The 22458-nt window shown below is 38.2% G+C and overlaps 1 long non-coding RNA gene across 2 annotated transcripts in view; it reads right to left on the bottom strand.

Annotated features, from left to right (window-relative positions):
• Positions 1 to 1304: 1304 nt before the first annotated feature.
• The window catches only part of LOC138372430 (uncharacterized), a 34684-nt gene continuing 13530 nt past the window's right edge, over positions 1305 to 22458 (bottom strand). For both annotated transcript variants that reach the window (XR_011230866.1, XR_011230867.1), the window contains exon 2: positions 1305 to 1641. This is a non-coding gene — a long non-coding RNA (uncharacterized lncRNA). The remainder of the gene's footprint in view (positions 1642 to 22458) is intronic.

Raw genomic sequence — 22458 nt, 5'->3', positions numbered from 1 at the left:
CTCCTGAACAGAGCATCTGGCACCAGCAAGAATGACAGAGGGCGGAAGGATCCTACCATCAAAGTTAATCTTCACAACCCGAAGGGGCAGAAGGCGATAACCATGAGGGGGATGAGTAAACATGTCCACCTGGAGGACAGAATGACCCTGGGCCTTGAGGATATGCTTGATATCCTCGTGGTCTTTTCAGTCTTTTAGATTCCTAACACCAGTCGCAACATGGTGTGGGAGGAGAACAGTGCCAACTCTGGCATTTACCCGAGCGTTCTTTGAGACCCAAACAGGGGTCTCGCCAAGGCAGGATAAGGCGGCTAAGCGGGTGGCTGCATCCTGAGGAGCAGCAACGACACGGGTACCAAGACGGGTGGGGTTGAAGGTAACTGAGGCATCTACGGAATCTACAAGATGCCTATGAAGGGAAAAATTGTCAGGAGTTGAATGTAAAGGATGGAGGTAAAAGTAATTAGTCCACGTAGGAGCACCAAACAAAGCATGGTACGAATTAGTATGGGAAGGAAGCATAAGGGAGAGTAGCCATGGCGGGGACAGCGATGAGAACCTTTAGAGAGAGATGGGTCAAAAGGCGCAGTAGTCACAAACAGATGGAGCCATGCAAGGGGACGAGGCGGTCACCACAGCAGGCTTGGGGCTCGACCCAACCACAGAGGAGGGAGGGGAGCAGGAAGGAAGAGTCTGGTCTGGGCTTAAACCGGGCTCTGTAGCGGGGGCTACAGATCCCGGTCTTCCAGGACGGTCCAACTCAGGGGCCTGGTCACCCACCCCATGAGCCTGGGTAAGAGAAGTCGTGTCGTCATCCATGCAGCAAACAATATCAAAAGTTTGGGACCTGGAACCAAGAGATACCACCTACCAGGGCAGCCAGGGAGACTGAGCGCGGGCCAGTGCAGGAAGGGTGCGTTGACCCCAGCGGTGCTCCCCCTTTTCAACAGGGGAGTCCTACTACATCGTCCATTCTCCCACACTGGTGCTAAGACCCCATTCCCCCTATCGCACCAGCCTGGACACCCAACCATCCACTCAGGGCAGCCCCTCACAGGCGACCCCTCCAGCGGGTGGTCCGATGGCTCATAAGGCCCCTACGTGGTGCCCTTCAGCACGTCCACCACCCAAAAAGGGGCAGGAGAGGGGGCAAAGGCAACCTACACCGGTCGCAGGGAGGTGTACGTGAGCCCCTCACCATGGCAAGGAGGCACCACGGAGGGGTTAAAAGGTGCAATACCAGTCGTCGTGTACTCCAGAAATTATGAAACTTGACAGCAATAATAAGTTTTTAAACTCAAATATAATTTTATTGTTTATTATCAAGACAAGTTGAGGTACACAACTGTAATCAATCAAACCTTTATCTGTATACAAATCATGGAAAACATTCTTAAGAAAAAGAACATCACTTGTGATACAGAAATCACAATATCATGATACATTTAATGAACAAATCCACAAAAGCCGTAATGAGGGTTCGAACTTGTGTCCAGGCTAAGATGCGCGCTAAGGTCCGACTAAGGCGCTTCCGGAATCATCCAGCACATAAATCAGTACAGCCACGATCGGTCGCACCACTGCGGCCAGATCACTTCGCCACCACACCCATACAAGCGACGCCATATTCAAGTGGTTTTCCTGCCAAAGAGAGAAAAAAAAGATTCTCTATAATATTCTCTCTGCTCCGAGTAAATACCTAACCTGTCCTCCGATAAAGAGCATCACTTTTTGCTCATATGCATCACACAAGGCCAAAAAATTTACAAGAAAATGAAAGCAACTCAAAAAAGTGATGTATTGTCCCATTTTCTGTTTTGGAGCCTCTGGTAGGGTAGGAGAGACTACTTTAAATTGACCGTTTTCTTGTTGACATTGTGAAACCTTTGGAGGATGGCCTGAAACACCGTCCATCCCCTGAAACTGGGTAATGATGATCACTGTTATTTATTACCCGAGGCAAACTTACATTACTGTATAGTGTGCCCAAAGCATGGACTTTGGGCGCGTGTGTTACGAACCAAAATTCCTCGCCCGAGCCAGAAGCTGTAAAGTCCACGCCATCTGTGAGTCCGCTCCCGAAAATCCCACATGGACAATGCCATCTAGTGATGACGAGAGATACCGGCAATAAGTGCTGGATGCCTGTCCTAGTCGGCTCGTGACGTAGCCGCTGCTGACCTCTGGTGAGGTGGCGCTTAGGCAGTGATCGCCATCTATGGAGCGAATAAGTGGACGTTTGTGTCTAAGCTAGTAAGTGATGTTTCCTAGTGATCCCATGTAGTGTCCCCAGTACTGATGATGTGTCTGCTTTCAGAGTCAACCTAGGACGGCTGTGAGGTACATTGAATCAGTCTACCCAAGGCAGCCAAGGTCTCTTCACCAGTCTGCTTTGTAGAAGCTGTGAGCCATCCCAGGACGAACTCTGCTGAGTGCGTGATAACCTGCCTCAGGAGTGGCAGTGACAGGATTCGCCGTCTCCGGGGCTGGCTGGTGGAAGAGACCACCCACTGCGGTGCCGACCGAGGAGAGTGACCAGCGAGTCACACGAGGCTCCTGCCTAGGGCTCGCAACCTTAGTATTAGTCATGGAGTGGCCTAACAGCGAGGATGACTAGTACCTGCCAGCTACAGGCTGGACTGTGGTTGTAGGCCATCACGACGAGGCACCCAGTGGGATTGTAATTTGGCTGGCCTGTGGCCAGGGTAGATTCATGGTGGGTTCTGGTCCATGGAAGAGAAAACCAGGAAAGGCTACCCAGAGTGAGCATCGCCAAGTATCCAGTGTCTTCAGAGGAAGACTAAGATGTAAATACTGTGTTGTAATAATTCCCTTTTGTGACTTTAATTTACATATATTGGTGGGAAAGGAATATATATATAATTAAGTATACTTGTGTATTTAATGTACCTCCCCATTGATTTTACTTGCGTTATGGAGCTCACCCCTTGAAAGCCTCTACTAACTTGGGGCTGGATGCCCAAAAAACTAATACCATCAGAAAAGAACCCGGTTGCGTCCCAGTAGGGCCGTAACATAATTTGCATCCCCTGCGGGATCCGACCCCTTGTCAAGCATGTTTGACAGGGATGGTGACGTAGTGCAATCTCCTGTGAATAATTCCCCTGTTTGTAATTATAAGGATGTTATACGTCCTGTTCAGTGCAGTGTGATTAAGTGCAATATTGGCAAGTGCGGTTCTCTGTGTGATTAAGTGCAGTATTGGCGAAGTACAGTGCTCGGTGTGTTAAGTGCTCAAGTGAAGCAGTGTGTTAAGTGTTCGTGCACCACTTAAGTGACAATGGCGGAGAAAGTGACCATTGAGGATCTGGACTATGTTTAGGACTTTCTGAACAAGGATAAACTGAATATAAGTTTTCTGTCAAAATGCGAGCCTTAGAAATAAATCGTGAGATAGAGTGGAAGAAATTAGAAATAGAACAGGAAATTAAAGAGAAGGAAATGGCAATGAAAGAAAAGGAAATAGAGAAAGAACGAGAAATGAAAGAAAAGGAAATGGAAATGAAACGGTTGGAATTAGAAGAAAAGGAAAAAGAAAGGCAAGAAAGGGAGAAGGAAAGACTACACGAGTTAGAAGTATTGCGATTAGGTGGTCAGAGGAAAACAACGTTAACAAGTAGTTTTGATCTGGCAAGGAATATAAAGATGGTCCCTAAATTCAACGTAAAGGAAGTTTCGAAGTTCTTCGACCCTTCGAGAAAGTTGCTGCCTCTTTGGATTGGCCAGAGGAGAATTGGGCCATCATGATACAGTCCGTCTTGACTGGGATGGCCCAAATTACCTACTCCACGTTGTCCCTTGATGACTCCAGTGATTACGATAAGGTGAAGAAGGTAGTGCTCATGGCTTACCAGTTGTGTCTGGCTCCTGGAGACAGACACAAAGCAGTGAAAACTGTGATATCCGAAGCTGGAATTCATATAAGTTGGCATAAAATACACGAATATTCAAATGAAGAATAAACATTGTCAAAAATAGAGAGAATAGAAATAGAGAACATGGGACAAAGACAAATTAAAACAGTATACTAAGATCAGGATCAGGATCAGTGAAATTGGGGTTATGGGGCATAGATAAATCTAGCAAGAACAAGTAAATCTAGCAAGAACAGGTAAATCTAGCAAGAACAATGGAGTCATGGTAGTGGCAGGATGAACCAGAGGTGGACTGACTGGGTCCAGAGCAGCATTGGAGAGGTGCGGTCAAGGCAATCAGGGAGAGGAGGGGCAGAGACAGGGGAGCGCACCTCATCAAGGGCAGCATCCAAGAGAGAATTGAGGGCCAAGGGAATTGCTATATTTGGGACAGAGGACTTAATCACCGAAATGGGAGGGGGATTCAGGGATAGAGTCGGAGTCGGAAGGTGAGGAAGAGATTGATGCCTTCTTACCTGCTGGGGAGGAAGTAGAGGAGCAAGGCTTATATTTCTGATATAGACAGGTGTGCCAGCAGCATCGTACTGGGCGACAGCCATTGCAGTCTCAACAGGAGAAGGAGAAAAGGAGCAGTCAATAAAGTCAGTCAGGTGCAGTCACAAGTCAGTCAGGTGCAGTCACAGTGAGAGGTTGTGTTAGCTGGAGCTCCGATTATTGTAACATTATTAATGCAATAATGGAAGGATTAGTGAAGGCTTTGGTGAGTCTGGTTGGAGCTCTGAGAGCAGAGATAGATTCCCTGCGGGAGGAGGTACGACGGCTGAGACTTCGGGAGGAAATGAAGGAGGAGACCAGTGTTGACGGGACCTCATCGTGGGGAGTCGTAAAGGACAGGGGTCTTAAGAAGACCTTGACAAGGCCACCTACAGACGCCCTAAGGACAGCAAACTCATTTGTCGTGTTGGAGGACGAGTGCTGTGGTGAGCCTGCAGTTCACTCGGAATGGAAACCAGCGAGGAGCGGCGGAGCGCAGGCCTCTCAGGCTGCTCAGAAAGTTAAGGAGGTACCGAAGCGAATTTTGGTTGTGGGAGATTCCCAGGTGAGGTATTTAGACAGAACGTTTTGTGCCAGAGATAGGGGGAACAGATTAAGGGTTGGCTATCCGGGAGCAGGAATTGCCGATATTGTTGGAAACATGAATGATATTATGACGGGAAATGGGAACAAACCCATTATTTGTATTAGTGCAGGGGGTAATGATGTTGGGCGAATTAGGAGTGAGGAACTAATACAGAGATTCAGGACAGCCATAGAATTAGTTAGGAGCAAGGGAGGAATCCCGATCATATGTGGCATTCTTCTAAGAAAGGGAGTGGGAAATGAATGAATGTCAAGGGCACTTGGTGTCAACTGCCGGCTGGAAAGATATTGCAAATCAAATGCAATATCTTTCATAGACAACTGGGAACACTTCTATGGAAGAAATGAAATGTATGCTCGTGATGGGGTGCATCTATCGAGGGCTGGGGTTGTTGCTGTTGCGAACTCGTTGGAACCAGTGGTTAGAGGTGTTTGTTTGGGTTTAAACTGTTAGTAGATAGTGGTATGGGAATTGATTTGGAGGAAGGAGGTAATAAAAGTATGTGTTCATGGGAGAAAAGAATTGGCAAAATGATCAGGGAAAGAAAAGGGCCTCAAAATAACAATTCACTTAGGGTATATTACACTAACAGCATAAGTGTAAGAAATAAAATTAACAAATTAAATGCTCTTGTCTGCACAGAAAAAATAGATATTATTGCACTTACCGAAACGTGGATGAATGTAGAAAATATAGAACTATTAGCTGAATATCAAATAAATGGATTTAAACTATTTCACACAGATAGATATATTAGACGAGGAGGGGGAGTAGCCATATATGTTAGGGACAATTTGAAATGTAGTCTCAAAGAGGGAATCAAAACTGAGCCACACACAGAAACTATTTGGATAGAATTAAACGAAAAAGCAAATAATATTATAAAAGGAGTTATATATAGGCCACCAAATTTAGACAGAATGGAAGCAAAGCATCTATGGGATGAAATATCTAGAGCATCTAGATCTAACAGTATTTATGTCATGGGTGACTTTAATTTTAGTGGAATAAACTGGGTGAACAAAACAGGGAATAGTGAAGCAGAAGATTTTCTAGAATTAATTGACAATTACTTTCTTACGCAAAACATTAAGGAACCAACGCGGGAAAATAATATTTTAGATTTAGTGTTAACTAACAGGGAAACACAAATTAATGACATCGAAATAGGGAGTGAGCTAGGGAACAGTGATCACAAAGTAATCAGATTTAGCATAGAATGGAATAGACCTGTAGGAAAAAATTCTGTTAAAGTGCCAGATTTGCGAAAAGCTGATTTTAATAGCCTAAGAATTTTTTTTGGGTCAAATAGATTGGAAAGTATTGGGTATGGGGTGTGGGCCGGTCTTGGAGCGAGACATGAACCCAGCGATAGGTGACGTAAAAGGGGATTTCGATGTGGATTTAATATATAACTTATTTAAGAATATTCTAAACAAAGCACAGGAACTTAGTATACCATACAAATTGAATAGATCGAATACCAATGACCCAAAGTGGATAACAAATAATTTAAAGAACCTTATAGGGAAAAAGAGAACTTGGTACAAAAGGATTAAGAATGGGGAAGTCAGTTTAGAACAGGAATTCATACAACTGGTTAGAAATGTTAAAAAAGAGATTAGGAAAGCAAAAAGAAACTATGAAGTTCGCATAGCAGAGCAAGCAAAGTCAAATCCTAAAGGGTTTTTTCAGTTATATCGAACTAAGACTAGGGAAAGGATAGGTCCATTAAAATCTGAGACAGGTCAAATAACGGATAATGACAAGATGAGTAGTATTTTTAACAAATATTTTATATCTGTATTTACTAAAGAAGAATTTAACAATATGCCTTCAGCCGAACAAGTCTATGTGGGTGGGGATGAGGACAGGTTGACTAGTTTAGCAGTTACCAGGGAGGATGTAATTAAACAATTAGAAAAACTAAAACCAAACAAATCCCCAGGGCCGGATGAAGTGCTCGCCAGGGTGCTTAAAGAATGCAAAGAGGAGCTTTCTGAGCCACTGTCTACCATATTTAATAAATCAATAGTCAGGCAGAGTGCCAGAGTCATGGAAGGTAGCTAATGTGGTACTAATTTTTAAGAAAGGAGATAGATCACTTGCGTCAAACTATCGGCCAATTAGCCTAACGTCTATTGTGGGAAAGTTACTTGAATCAATAATTGCAAATACAATTCATCTCCATCTTGAAAAACATAAATTAATAAATGAGTCGCAACATGGTTTTACAAATGGCCGTTCATGTTTAACAAATTTGCTAACTTTCTATTCCAGCATAGTTGAGGCAGTTGATAGTGGTAAGGATTGTGATGTTGTGTACCTTGACTTTAGCAAAGCTTTTGATACAGTGCCACATGAAAGACTAATTAAAAAATAGAAGCTCATGGTATTGGGGGTGCTATATTAAGTTGGATTAGGTCATGGCTATTCCATAGGAAACAGAGAGTTAGTATAAATGGGGTTAAGTCAGAGTGGGATAATGTTGTTAGTGGATTACCTCAGGGCTCTGTCCTGGGACCTCTGTTGTTTATAATATATATAAATGATTTTGATTCAGGTTTGAGTAGCAACATTTGCAAATTTGCCGATGATACGAAAATCGGTAGGGAAATTAATTCGGAGGATCGAGGACTCACTATCACTTCAAGTTGATCTAGATAGGGTTCTGAAATGGTCAAAGGATTGGCAAATGCAGTTTAATGCTGATAAATGTAAAGTTCTGAGGCTAGGTAATGATAATAGAGTTACAAGCTAGATGGTGTTGAGATTGCGAAGTCGGATTGCGAAAGGGATCTGGGAGTTATGATCAGTAAGAATTTAAAACAAAAGGATCAATGCATGAATGTTCGTAATAAGGTGAATAGGACACTGGGATTTATTAATCGAAGCGTTAGTAACAAGATACCTGGTGTGGTTCTTAAGCTATATCTTGCTCTAGTTAGGCCCCATTTAGATAATGCAAATCAGTTTTGGTCGCCGTATTATAGAATGGATATAAATTCACTTGAATGTGTCCAACGTAGGATGACTAAGTTAATTCCACAAATTAAAAATCTTTCATATGAAGAAAGATTAACAAAGCTTAAGTTGCATTCACTGGAAAGGCAAAGAGTGAGGGGTGACATGATAGAGGTTATCAAGTAGATGAATGGACATAACAGGGGGGAATATTAATAGGGTATTAAAAATATCAACACAAGACAGAACACGAAACAATGGGTATAAATTTGATTAAGTTTAGATTTAGGACAGACTTGGGTAAATACTGGTTCAGTAACAGGGTTGTTGATTTGTGGAACCAATTGCCGCGTAATGTGGTGGATGTGGGGTCCCTCGATTGTTTCAAGCACGGGTTGGACAAGTATATGAGTGGGATTGGGTGGTTATAGATAGGAGCTGCCTCGTTTGGGCCAATAGGCCTTCTGCAGTTGCCTTTGTTCTTATGTTCTTATTATGAAGATTGCTGAGAGGAGGGACAACGACCTGGATGGACACGCGGTGTGGAGGGAACACTGGGAAGGAAGGAAGGGAAGGGAGACACCAGACAGAGAACTATTAGGAAGACCCTCTGGCCCAGAATTCAGTAGAGCAGGTGAGGTGGTGGTGGTGGTGGTGTCCAGGTCCAAGGCCTGGAAACGGTTGCAAAACTGAGAGAGGGAGAGGGCGACAAGTGGAACGCAATATACGAGTATTAGACATGCCAGAGGAAGATAAAAGATGGCGTACTTGGCGTCTCACCTCAAGAAAAGATAAATGATTCTGATGTTTCAAATTGAGGATGGCTTCCTCAAATTTGTATTGCACACATGTGCGAGAGAAGGTAGGGTGGGCATCACTGCAATTGATGCAGTGAGCTTGGGAAGAAAAGCACTGTCTTATAATGACCTGAGTATCCACACAAGGGGCATAGAGACACGGCACTTGTGCATTTGAAGCGATCATGCCCAAATTTCCAGCACCTATTGCAGAGGGGAGGAGAACAGATGCTCCTTCAGGAGCATCTGGCACCAGCAAGAATTACTGAAGACGGAAGGGACCTACTATCAGAAGTGATCTTCATTATGCAAAGAGACAGGCCAGGAGGACCACGAGGAAGGTCGAGTAACATATCAATCTGGAGCATTGAATGGCCTTGGGTTTCAAGGATATGTTTACTATCTTTCTGGCAATCTATTGGGGCAATCCCTATATACCTACATTATATATATATTTAAATATATATATATATGTCGTACCTAGTAGCCAGAACGCACTTCTCAGCCTACTATGCAAGGCCCAATTTGCCTAATAAGCCAAGTTTTCATGAATTAATGTATTTTCGACTACCTAACCTACCTAACCTAACCGAACTTTTTCGGCTATCTAACCTAACCTAACCTATAAAGATAGGTTAGGTTAGGTAGGGTTGGTTAGGTTCGGTCATATATCAACGTTAATTTTAACTCCAATAAAAAAAAATTTGCCTCATACATAATTAAATGGGTAGCTTTATCATTTCATAAGAAAAAAAATAGAGAAAATATATTATTTCAGGAAAACTTGGCTTATTAGGTAAATCGGGCCTTGCATAGTAGGCTGAGAAGTGCGTTCTGGCTACTAGGTACGACATATATATATATATATATATATATATATATATATATATATATATATATATATATATATATATATATATATATATATATATATATATATATATATATGTCGTACCTAGTAGCCAGAACGCACCTCTCAGCCTACTTTGCAAGGCCCGATTTGCCTAATAAGCCAAGTTTTCATGAATTAATTGCTTTTCGACTACCTAACCTACCTAACCTAACCTAACTTTTTTGGCTACCGAACCTAACCTAACCTATAAATATAGGTTAGGTTAGGTTAGGTAGGGTTGGTTAGGTTCGGTCATATATCTACGTTAATTTTAACTTTAATTAAAAATAATTGACCTCATACATAATGAAATGGGAAGCTTTATCATTTCATAAGAAAAAAATTGGAGAAAATATATTAATTCAGGAAAACTTTGCTTATTAGGCAAATTGGGCCTTGCAAAGTAGGCTGAGAAGGGCGTTCTGGCTATTAGGTACGACATATATATATATATATATATATATATATATATATATATATATATATATATATATATATATATATATATATATATATATATATATATATATATGTCGTACCTAGTAGCCAGAACGCACTTCTCGGCCTACTATGCAATGCCCGATTTGCCAAATAAGCCAAGTTTTCCTGAATAAATATATTTTCTCTAATTTTTGTCTTAGGAAATGATAAAAATACCCATTTCATTTTGAATGAGGTCAAATTTTTTTTATTGGAGTTAAAATTAACGTAGATATATGACCGAACCTAACCAACCCTACCTAACCTAACCTAACCTATCTTTATACGTTAGGTTAGGTTAGGTAGCCAAAAAAGTTAGGTTAGGTTAGGTTGGGTAGGTTAGGTAGTCGAAAAACAATTCATGAAAACTTGGCTTATTAGGCAAATCGGGCCTTGCATAGTAGGCTGAGAAGTGAGTTCTGGCTACTAGGTACGACATATATATATATTTATATATATATATATATATATATATATATATATATATATATATATATATATATATATAATATATATATATATATATATATATATATATATATATACAGTGGTACCTTGCATAACGATCGCCCCAAAAGACGAACATTTTGGGTAACGAACGGCCCGATCGGTGTCAAATCGTCCCGTATGACGAACGCTGGTTTGAGTAAGGTCAACACCACACGGTGGGGTCGCGCTGCTTCTTGCACATTCTTAGACGCCTCCGACGATGCACATAAATTATATTGTTCTTGTTTAAAGATGCTAATGATGCTGGGATATAAAAGGGTGACTGCTGAGATGTTGAAAAGCATTGACATTTTTGTAGAAAAAAAGAAATGAAATGACTGATATACAACAAATGTCAAAAAGGTTCGTTCGGTATTCGGCAGGTAGGCTGCTCTATTATAACAATCTTACTTTGTTTCAAATGTGTTCCATTTGTTTTGTATTTGTCATTTACGTCTCAATAATGGAGAAGCCTACCTTACATACACTGAATAAACCATTATGACATTTTCCTTTCTTCAAATGTGTTCAATATTTATTTTTCATTTGTCTTATAGCAAAAGGTTTGTTCGGTGGTCGGCAGGTAAGCTGTTCCATGTTTCTTACATACAAAAAACGTAAATAATAAAAAAAATGAGGAATTTTGAAAACCAAAACGTCATACCATAGGTATGACGTCGACCAAGCTGACGAGGCGTTTGACATGCCATCTTCAATCTGGTGCCCCTAGGAATCACATGAGACAAGCCCATGACATTACTCTAACAAGAGAAATGTTGAACAAGAATACTTGCATAATAGACAAAACCCAAGATTCAAGAAGATTACAAATTCTTGAGGCAATTCACATAAGAATAGAGCGACCTACCATGAACACCCAAATCACGGAACTATTTACTCTACCCACCATGAGAGTAAGGACAAGACAAGAACATATCGATGCCAACACAGAAGACAATGTCCAACATAACAGGCCAATTACACTGGATTAATCTTTGTGTTTAGATAGGAGATGCCTCGTATGGGCCAATAAGCCTTCTGCAGCCCCTATGTTTATCCCTTATGTATTCCCCCATGTTTTCACCTTCATTGTATTATCACCTGACCTAATGCGGGTATAAAATCAACTAGTATTGTAAGATCTGTTCACTTGAGAATGAACCATGGAGGTTCGAAACGTCGTGCAAATTATACAAATAAGTGTAATACACTCTATAGTAAATCACTTCTTTTCTTCACCTTAAAAGTACGAAAATGAGTTTTGGAGAACTCCTATTTCAATTAAGCCCTGATGCTAAGAAAATAGTTAGAGGGATAGAAGCCCTAAACCAGAAAATAATAAATACAGAATATGCGGTCATATTCAATGAAACATGTTTGAAAGAAAACCTGCTGCCAGTATACACCAATATATATATATATGTATATATAAATATAAAAATGCACAACTTGCCTAAACATGCAAGAGAGATTATACAACCTTAGAACACTTTCCCACCAGGAGATTCGAACCCTAGCCAGCACAGAAGCCTTACAGCAACTGGCATAACTGGTACGCCTTTAACATACTGCACCACAGCTCAGACCCTTAAAAGAGATGGTAATTTCGGAGTATTTAAATAAATAAATTCTCCAAAGTAAATAAATAAATAAATACATAAATAAATAAATACAAAAATAAATAAATTAAATACAATAAATAAATAAATTAAATAAATACTCTGGAGTAAATACTCCGAAATTACCATCTCTTTTAAGGGTCTGAGCTGTGGTGCAGTGGGTTAAAGGCGTACCAGTTATGCCAGTTGCTGTAAGGCTTCTGTGCTGGCTAGGGTTCGAATTTCCTGGAGGGAAAGTGTTCTAAGGTTGTGTGTGTATATATATATATATATAAATATATATATATATATATATATATATATATATATATATATATATATATATATATATATATATATATATATATATATATATATATATTATTAAATATGACCGAAAAAGTAAGATTAATAATTCTAACACGAATTTTCTCAATATTTGTTATGTTTCTTTTCACTGTTGATAGTAATTGAAAAATCAATTCTCCAAAATTCACTTTTATTTCTAGTCTGATGCGACACTTGAACGCGTTTCGTTATAACTTATTACATTTTCAAAGACTTTTAGTTTACATACACACAACTATAACCTGCAAACACTAAACAGAGTTCTTACTACGCTATGATTTAAGCATCTTTCATTTCATACCCGCACTTTGGGTGAGGTGATATGTTACAATCAGTTTTAGATGAGGTGAACAAAACTTTCAACACAGGACAGAACACGAAACATTGGGTATTAATTGGGTAAATTGAAGGTAAGGATGGAAGTAAGTGCAAAGGGCCTATTGGCCCATATTTCCTGATGCTTCTATATTGGAGTGGAGTCTTGAAGTGGGTAAAATATAGTTGTGTATTAATTGGCTGTTGATTGCTGGTGTTGACTTCTTGATGTGTAGTGCCTTGCAGATGTCAAGCTGCCTGCTATCGCTGAATCTATCGATGATTTCTGTGTTGTTTGCTAAGATTTCTCTGGTGATGGTCTGGTTGTGGGAAGAGATTATATGTTCCTTAATGGAGCCCAGTTGCTTATGCATCGTTAATTGCCTGGAAAGAGATGCTGTTGTCTTGCCTATATACTGAGTTCTTTGAGGCTTACAGTCCCCAAGTGGGCATTTGAAGGCATAGACGACATTGGTCTCTTTTAAAGCATTCTGCTTTGTGTCAGGAGAGTTTCTCATGAGTAGGTTGGCCGTTTTTTTTGTTTTATAGTAAATCGTCAGTTGTATCTTCTGATTTTTGTCTGTAGGGATAACGTTTCTATTAACAATATCTTTCTGGACCATTTCCTCCGTTTTATAAACAAATAAATACATAAATGTTTATTTAGGTAAGGTACATACATACAAGAGATTTTACAAAGTTTGTTGGATTAATAGATAGAGCTAGTACTGGTACATACAATGCCTATAGCCACTATTACACAAAGCGTTTTGGGCAGGAAAAATATTAATGACTAAAGCTTAATACTAATGGGTATAAAGAATAAAATGTGTTGAGAACAAACAAAAATAGAGGTAAAAGAGAGGGGGAACATGGCTGAAAAAGCAGCACAAATACAATTAAAAATTATTACAGACAATTACATTCAAACAGCGTTGATTTAAAAAAAAAACAGACATGGGTTGACAACAGAGGGGTAAGGTAGGTTACAGGGAATTTATTAGGTAATGCTTCGTTTTTATCTTAAACTGGTTGAGAGAGGTACAGTTTTTAACATGGTTGGGAAGGTCATTCCACATTCTGGGTCCCTTGATTTGTTGAGCATTTCTAGTTTGATTAAGTCGTACTTAATCAAGCCTCTTATGAGCTGAGGAAAAGAAGTTTCAGTGAAATAGTCTAATAGGGGGTATAGGTGTTGTGTTAGTTGTCTCTTCAGAGGTTGCATGTCGTTTCACCTTCTTTCTTATGATGTCTTCAACGAAACCATTAGAGAAGCCGTTGTTGACTAGGACCTGCCTTACACTTCAGTGTTCTTCATCGACTTTCTTTCATACTGAGCTGTGGCTGAGAGCACGGTCGACATAAGCATTAACAACACTCCTCTTGTACCTGTCTGGGCAGTCACTGTTGGCATTCAGGCACATTCCTATGTTTGTATATTTAGTGTAGACTGCAGTGTGGAAACCTCCGCTCCTTTCCATGACTGTTACATCTAGAAAGGGCAGCTTCCCATCCTTCTCCATCTCGTAAGTGAAACGCAACACAGAATTCTGCTCAAATGCCTCCTTCAGCTCCTGCAGAAGTCTAACATCAGGTACCTGTGTAAAAATGTCGTCAACATACCTGCAGTATATGGCCGGTTTCAAGTTCATGTCGACTAAGACCTTTTGCTCCATGGTACCCATGTAGAAGTTCGCAAACAGGACACCTAGAGGAGAACCCATGGCGACCCCATTTACTTGCTTATACATGTGCCCATCCAGGCTCAAGAAGGGTGCCTCTTTAGTACAAGTTTGGAGTAGTTTCCTTAGAATGTTTTCTGGTATGTCAAGAGGAGTACAGGCCGATCACGATACACTCTGTCTGCTATCATCCCGATTGTTTAATCCACAGGTACGTTGCTAAACAGTGATTCTACGTCCAAAGAGGCTCTTATCCCTGTGGCCCGTGTTCCCCGCAGTAAGTCAACAAATTCCTTTGGAGACTTCAGGTTGAAGGCGCAAGGAACATAAGGAGTCACCAAGCCGTTGAGTCGCTTCACCAGTCTGTAAGTGGGTGTAGGTATCTGGAAGATGATTGGCCGAAGTGGGTTTCCAGGCATATGTGTCTTGACATTTCCATATGCATATATATATATATATAAATTAGTATATATATATATATATATATATATATATATATTTATATATATATATATATATATATATATATATATATATATATATATATATATATATAGGTTAGGTAAGGTAGCCGAAAAAGTTAGGTTAGGTTAGGTTAGGTAGTCAAAAAACAATTCATGAAAACTTGGCTTATTAGGCAAATTGGGCCTTGCATAGTAGGCTGAATAGTGCGTTCTGGCTACTAGGTACGACATATATATATATATATATATATATATATATATATATATATATATATATATATATATATATATATATATATATATATATATATATATATATATATATATGTCGTACCTAATAGCCAGAACGCACTTCTCAGCCTACTATTCAAGGCCCGATTTGCCTAATAAGCCAAGTTTTCATGAATTAATGTTTTTTCGTCTACCTAACCTACCTAACCTAACCTAACCTAGCTTTTTTGGGCTACCTAACCTAACCTTACCTATAAATATAGGTTAGGTTAGGTTAGGTAGGGTTGGTTAGGTTCGGTCATATATCTACGTTAATTTTAACTCCAATAAAAAAAAATTGACCTCATACATAGAGAAAAGGGTTGCTTTATCATTTCATAAGAAAAAAATTATAGTAAATATATTAATTCAGGAAAACTTGGCTTATTAGGCAAATCGGGCCTTGAATAGTAGGCTGAGAAGTGAGTTCTGGCTACTAGGTACGACATATATATATATATATATATATTAGGCAAATATATATATATATATATATATATATATATATATATATATATATATATATATATATATATATATATATATATATATATATATATATATATATTTATTACAGCACATGATGTAAACAATGTATTAACAGATAATCACAATAAATATCTCTGTAATCAACTTGAACATTAGATCCCTAGCTAAACACTTCAATGATGTTAGTGCCTTGGTTGAAACTATTGACAACAAATTCTCTTTTATTATACTTACTGAAACGTGGTTGAAAGAGGATACTACTCAACTCTTTAACATGCCTAACTACTCAGCAATTCACAACTGTCGTCAAATGCAGAGAGGTGGTGGTACTGCTCTTTACTACCGCCAAGAACTAACATGTTCAAAAATAATTAGAACTAGAGATTGCTGTGGGGAGTATATCTTTGCCAGTTTCAGAGTCAAGGGTGCCGAATCTGTCCTGTCTGTGGGTGCAGTCTATAGAATTCCTAACACTGATGTGTCCGAATTCAATTCAAACCTTAGAAACCTAATACTAGATAACAGACTGAACAAAAACCATCTAATTATCACAGGGGACTTTAATATTGACCTCTGCGAGCTTGAACACCCTACTGCTGTTAGCTTCCTCAACTATATGAATTCCTGCTTCCTCATACCCTTAATCACTAGACCAACTAGAATCACTGATAGTACTGCTACGACTCTAGATCACATTTGGACCAACATAACCTCTCCGCTTACTTCAGGTATAATCACCAATAGCACTACAGACCATTACCCCACATTTCTCTTAACTAACATTATCAAACCACCTCTTGAGTCAAGGGAGCTAAGCTTTAGGCTGCACAATGAAACTGCTATAAACAATTTTATAACTGCTGCTGATAATGTCAACTGGGAATCCGAGTTAGGTAACATAGGGGACATCAACCTAGCAGTGCAATCTTTTCTACAAACAACTCTTAGCCTTTATAACACCCACTGTCCTATGCTTACAAAACAAGTCACAAACAAAAGTCTTAACAATCCTTGGCTTACAAAGGGAATACTTAAATCCATTAACAAAAAACACGACCTTGAGAAGAAGTATAGGTTAGGAACCGTCTCCAAAGAATTCTCAATGAATTACTCGTTATTGCTATCTAAAATAAATAGACGAGCCAAAACTAAATACTACGAAGATAATTTTACCCAAATAAAGAGCAACATTAAAAAAACTTGGAGCACAATTTCACAAATATTGGGATCAAAGAAGATTTTAAATAACAAACCAACACTCCTGTCCAATAACGTTGGTCAGCTTTTAGCCTCTGATTCTGCTACTGAGTTCAATAGGTTCTTCTCTTCCATAGGGTCATCCCTTGCAAATGATATTCCATCTTCCAGTACTGATGTTAAGGACTATCTTAGAGGTAACTATCCACAGTCTCTGTACCTAAAGCCTACTAATTCCACTGATGTCAATGAGATAATCCTTTCCCTTAAAACCAAATCTAGTGCCCTCGACGAGATACCAACTTTAATTTACAAAAAAGCCTCCAGATCTTTAGCCCCTGCTATTGCATTGCTCTTCAACAAGTCACTTGAACTCCAAACCTTTCCAGACATTCTAAAAAAAGCAAGAGTAACCCCTGTCCACAAATGTGGTGATCTCACAGATGTTAACAACTACAGACCTATATCAATCCTTCCTAACTTGTCAAAAATATTCGAAAAACTAATCTACAAGCAGCTTTACTCTTTTCTAGCCAAACACAATATACTTAGCTCTTGTCAATATGGCTTCAGACCCAAAAAAAAGCACTAACGTGCACTTATTAGTAAGATTAACTTGATTCACAAAGCTCTTGATAAAAAGGAGTTCCCTGTTGGGTTATTTGTGGACCTGCGTAAGGCTTTTGACACTGTCAACCACCAAAACCTTCTTCTTAAATTACATCATTATGGAGTCAGAGGACACTCCCTGCAATACCTCAAATCTTATCTTACTGACAGGCTCCAGTATGTTTCTGTGAATAATACAATTTCTCCCACCCTACCCTTCAACATTGGTGTTCCTCAGGGCAGCATACTTGGCCCTCTCCTCTTTCTCATCTACATTAATGACCTTCCAAATGCCTCCCAACACCTCAAACCAATTCTATTTGCTGACGACACAACCTTCATTTACTCCAGTCCTGACCCCCTTGCTCTAAATGCCACAGTAAATACTGAACTAGAGAAAGTCCATCTTTGGCAAACTGCCAACAAACTCACCCTTAACATTGACAAAACGTTCTATATTCTGTTTGGCAATAAATCCTCCAATCAAATAAATCTCAAAATAAACAATACCCAAATTTGTAACAAATTAGATGGCAAATTCCTTGGCGTTCATCGATCAAATTCAAATTTGTCGATCAAGTTCAAATTCCATCGACCACAAGCTGAATTTCCAGGGACACATTCTAAATATACAAAAAAAAAAAGGTTCAAAAACTGTTGGCATTCTTTCTAAGATCAGATATTATGTACCCCGCCCTGCCCTGGTGACTCTCTATTACTCCCTCATCTATCCATATCTCAACTATGGTATTTTTGCTTGGGGTTCTACTACCCAAAATCATTTACGTCCTCTAATTACTCAACACAAAGCTGCTATTAGGACAATATCCAACTCTAGCCCCAGACATCACTCGGTACCCCTACTCAAATCTCTGAATATGTTAGATATTAAGTCACTGCACATTCTCTCATGTGTATTATACATAAATATAATGCTGAACTGTAATGCCAATCCTGACCTCAAAAGATTCATTGAAGGTTGTAACAGAACCTATGAGCACCACACCAGAAATAAATACAGTTTTGATATTCCTAGAGTACGACTTAATCAAACTAAAAATGCTCTTCAAATCAAGGGACACAGAATGTGGAATGATCTTCCCAACCATGTTAAAGACAGTACCTCTCTCAAGCAATTTAAGATAAAAACGAAGCACTACCTAATAAATTCCCTGTAACCTACCTTACCCCTCTGTTGTCAACCCATGTATGTTTTTTGTTGTTTTTTTTTTCAAAAGAACGCCGTTTGAATGAAATTGTCTGTAATAATTTGTAATTGTATTTGTGCTGCTTTTTCAGCCATGTTCCCACCTCTTTTACCTCTATTTTTATTTGTTCTCAACACATTTTATTCTTTTTACCCATTAGTATTAAGCTTTAGTCAATAATGTTTTTCCTGCCCGAAACGCTTTGCGTAATAGTGGCTTTAGGCATTGTATGTACTAGTTCTATCTATTAATCCAACAAACTTTGTATAATCTCTTTATGTATGTACCTTACCTAAATAAACATTTATTTTATATGTATATATATATATATATATATATATATATATATATATATATATATATATATATATATATGTCGTACCTAGTAGCCAGAACGCACTTCTCAGCCTACTATGTAAGGCCCGATTTGCCTAATAAGCCAAGTTTTCCTGAATTAATATATTTTCTCAAATTTTTTTCTTATGAAATGATAAAGCTCCCCATTTCATTATGTATGAGGCCAATTTTTTTTTATTGGAGTTAAAATTAACGTAGATATATGACCAAACCTAACCAACCCTACCTAACCTAACCTAACCTATCTTTATAGATTAGGTTAGGTTAGGTAGCCGAAAAAGTTAGGCTAGGTTAGGTTAGGTAGGTTAGGTAGTCAAAAAAACATTAATTCATGAAAACTTGGCTTATTAGGCAAATCGGGCCTTGCATAGTAGGCTGAGAAGTGCGTTATGGCTACTAGGTACGACATATATATATATATATATATATATGTCGTACCTAATAGCCAGAACGCACTTCTCAGCCTACTATTCAAGGCCCGATTTGCCTAATAAGCCAAGTTTTCATGAATTAATGTTTTTTCGTCTACCTAACCTACCTAACCTAACCTAACCTAGCTTTTTTTGGCTACCTAACCTAACCTTACCTATATATATAGGTTAGGTTAGGTTAGGTAGGGTTGGTTAGGTTCGGTCATATATCTACGTTAATTTTAACTCCAATAAAAAAAAATTGACCTCATACATAGAGAAAAGGGTTGCTTTATCATTTCATAAGAAAAAAATTATAGTAAATATATTAATTCAGGAAAACTTGGCTTATTAGGCAAATTGGGCCTTGAATAGTAGGCTGAGAAGTGAGTTCTGGCTACTAGGTACGACATATATATATATATATATATATATATATATATATATATATATATATATATATATGTCGTACCTAGTAGCCAGAACGCACTTCTCAGCCTGCTATGCAAGACCTGACTTGCCTTATAAGCCAAGTTTTCATGAATTAATTTTTTTTCGACTACCTAACCTACCTAACCTAACCTAACTTTTTCGGCTACCTAACCTAACCTAACCTATAAAGATAAGTTAGGTTAGGTTAGGTATGGTTGGTTAGGTTCGGTCATATATCTACGTTAATTTTAACTCCAATAAATAAAAATTGACCTCATACATAATGAAATGGGTAGCTTTTATCATTTCATAAGAAAAGAATTAGAGAAAATATATTATTTCAGGAAAACTTGGCCTATTAGGCAAATCAGGCCTTGCATAATAGGCTGAGAAGTGCGTTCTGGCTACTAGGTACGACATATATATATATATATATATATATATATATATATATATATATATATATATATATATATATATATGTCGTACCTAGTAGCCAGAACGCACTACTCAGCCTACTATGCATGGCCCGATTTGCCTAATAAGCCAAGTTTTCTTGAAGTAATATATTTTCTCTAATTTTTTTCTTATGAAATGATAAAGCTACTTATTTCATTATGTATGAGGTCAATTTTTTTTTATTTGAGTTAAAATTAACGTAGATATATGACCGAACCTAACCAACCCTACCTAACCTAACCTAACCTATCTTTATAGGTTAGGTTAGGTTAGGTAGCAGAAAAAGTTAGGTTAGGTTAGGTTAGGTAGGTTAGGTAGTCGAAAAACAATTAATTCATGAAACCTGGCTTATTAGGCAAATCGGGCCTTGCATAATAGGCTGGGAAGTACGTTCTGGCTACTAGGTACGACATATATATATATATATATATATATATATATATATGAATGAAAACTCACACCCCAGAAGTGACTCGAAAAAGGGGTGTGAGTTTTCATTCGCATATAGTCCTGGGGACCATTCAGGCTTGTTCGCATATATATATATATATATATATATATATATATATATATATATATATATGTCGTACCTAGTAGCCAGAATGCATTTCTCGGCCTACTATTCAAGGCCCGATTTGCCTAATAAGCCAAGTTTTCCTGAATTAATATATTTTCTCTAATTTTTTTCTTATGAAATGATAAAGCTACCCATTTCATTACGTATGAGGTCAATTTTTTTTTATTGGAGTTAAAATTAACGCAGATATATGACCGAACCTAACCAACCCTACCTAACCTAACCTAACCTATCTTTATAGGTTAGGTTAGGTTAGGTTGCCGAAAATGTTAGGTTAGGTTAGGTTAGGTAGGTTAGGTAGTCGAAAAACAATTAATTCATGAAAACTTGGCTTATTAGGCAAATCGGGCCTTGAATAGTAGGCTGACAAGTGCGTTCTGGCTACAAGGTACGACATATATATATATATATATATATATATATATATATATATATATATATATATATATATATATATATATATATATATATATATATATATATATATATATATGTCGTACCTAGTAGCCAGAACTCACTTCTCAGCCTACTATTCAAGGCCCGATTTGCCTAATAAGCCAAGTTTTCCTGAATTAATATATTTACTATAATTTTTTTCTTATGAAATGATAAAGCAACCCTTTTCTCTATGTATGAGGTCAACTTTTTTTATTGGAGTTAAAATTAACGTAGATATATGACCGAACCTAACCAACCCTACCTAACCTAACCTAACCTATATTTATAGGTAAGGTTAGGTTAGGTAGCCAAAAAAAGCTAGGTTAGGTTAGGTAGACGAAAAAACATTAATTCATGAAAACTTGGCATATTAGGCAAATCGGGCCTTGAATAGTAGGCTGAGAAGTGCGTTCTGGCTATTAGGTACGACATATATATATATATATATATATATATATATATATATATATATATATATATATATTATATATGTCGTAACTAGTAGCCAGAACGCACTTCTCAGCCTACGATGCAAGGCCCGATTTGCCTAATAGGCCAAGTTTTCCTGAATTAATATATTTTCTCTAATTTTTTTCTTATGAAACGATAAAGCTACCCATTTCATTATGTATGAGGTCAATTTGTTTTTATTGGAGTTAAAATTAACGTAGATATATGACCGAACCTAACCAACCCTACCTAACCTAACCTAACCTATCTTTATAAGTTAGGTTAGGTTAGGTAGCCGAAAAAGTTAGGTTAGGTCAGGTTAGGTAGTCGAAAAAAAATTAATTAATGAAAACTTGGCTTATTAGGCAAATCAGGCCTTGCATAGTAGGCTGAGAAGTGCATTCTGGCTACTAGGTACGACATATATATATATGTCGTACCTAGTAGCCAGAACGCACTTTTTGGGGTACTATGCAAGGCCCGATTTGCCTAATAA

Source organism: Procambarus clarkii, chromosome 38 (genome assembly GCF_040958095.1).
Source record: "Procambarus clarkii isolate CNS0578487 chromosome 38, FALCON_Pclarkii_2.0, whole genome shotgun sequence".
NCBI lineage: Eukaryota > Metazoa > Arthropoda > Malacostraca > Decapoda > Cambaridae > Procambarus > Procambarus clarkii.
This window is presented reverse-complemented; position numbering and strand designations above follow the sequence as displayed.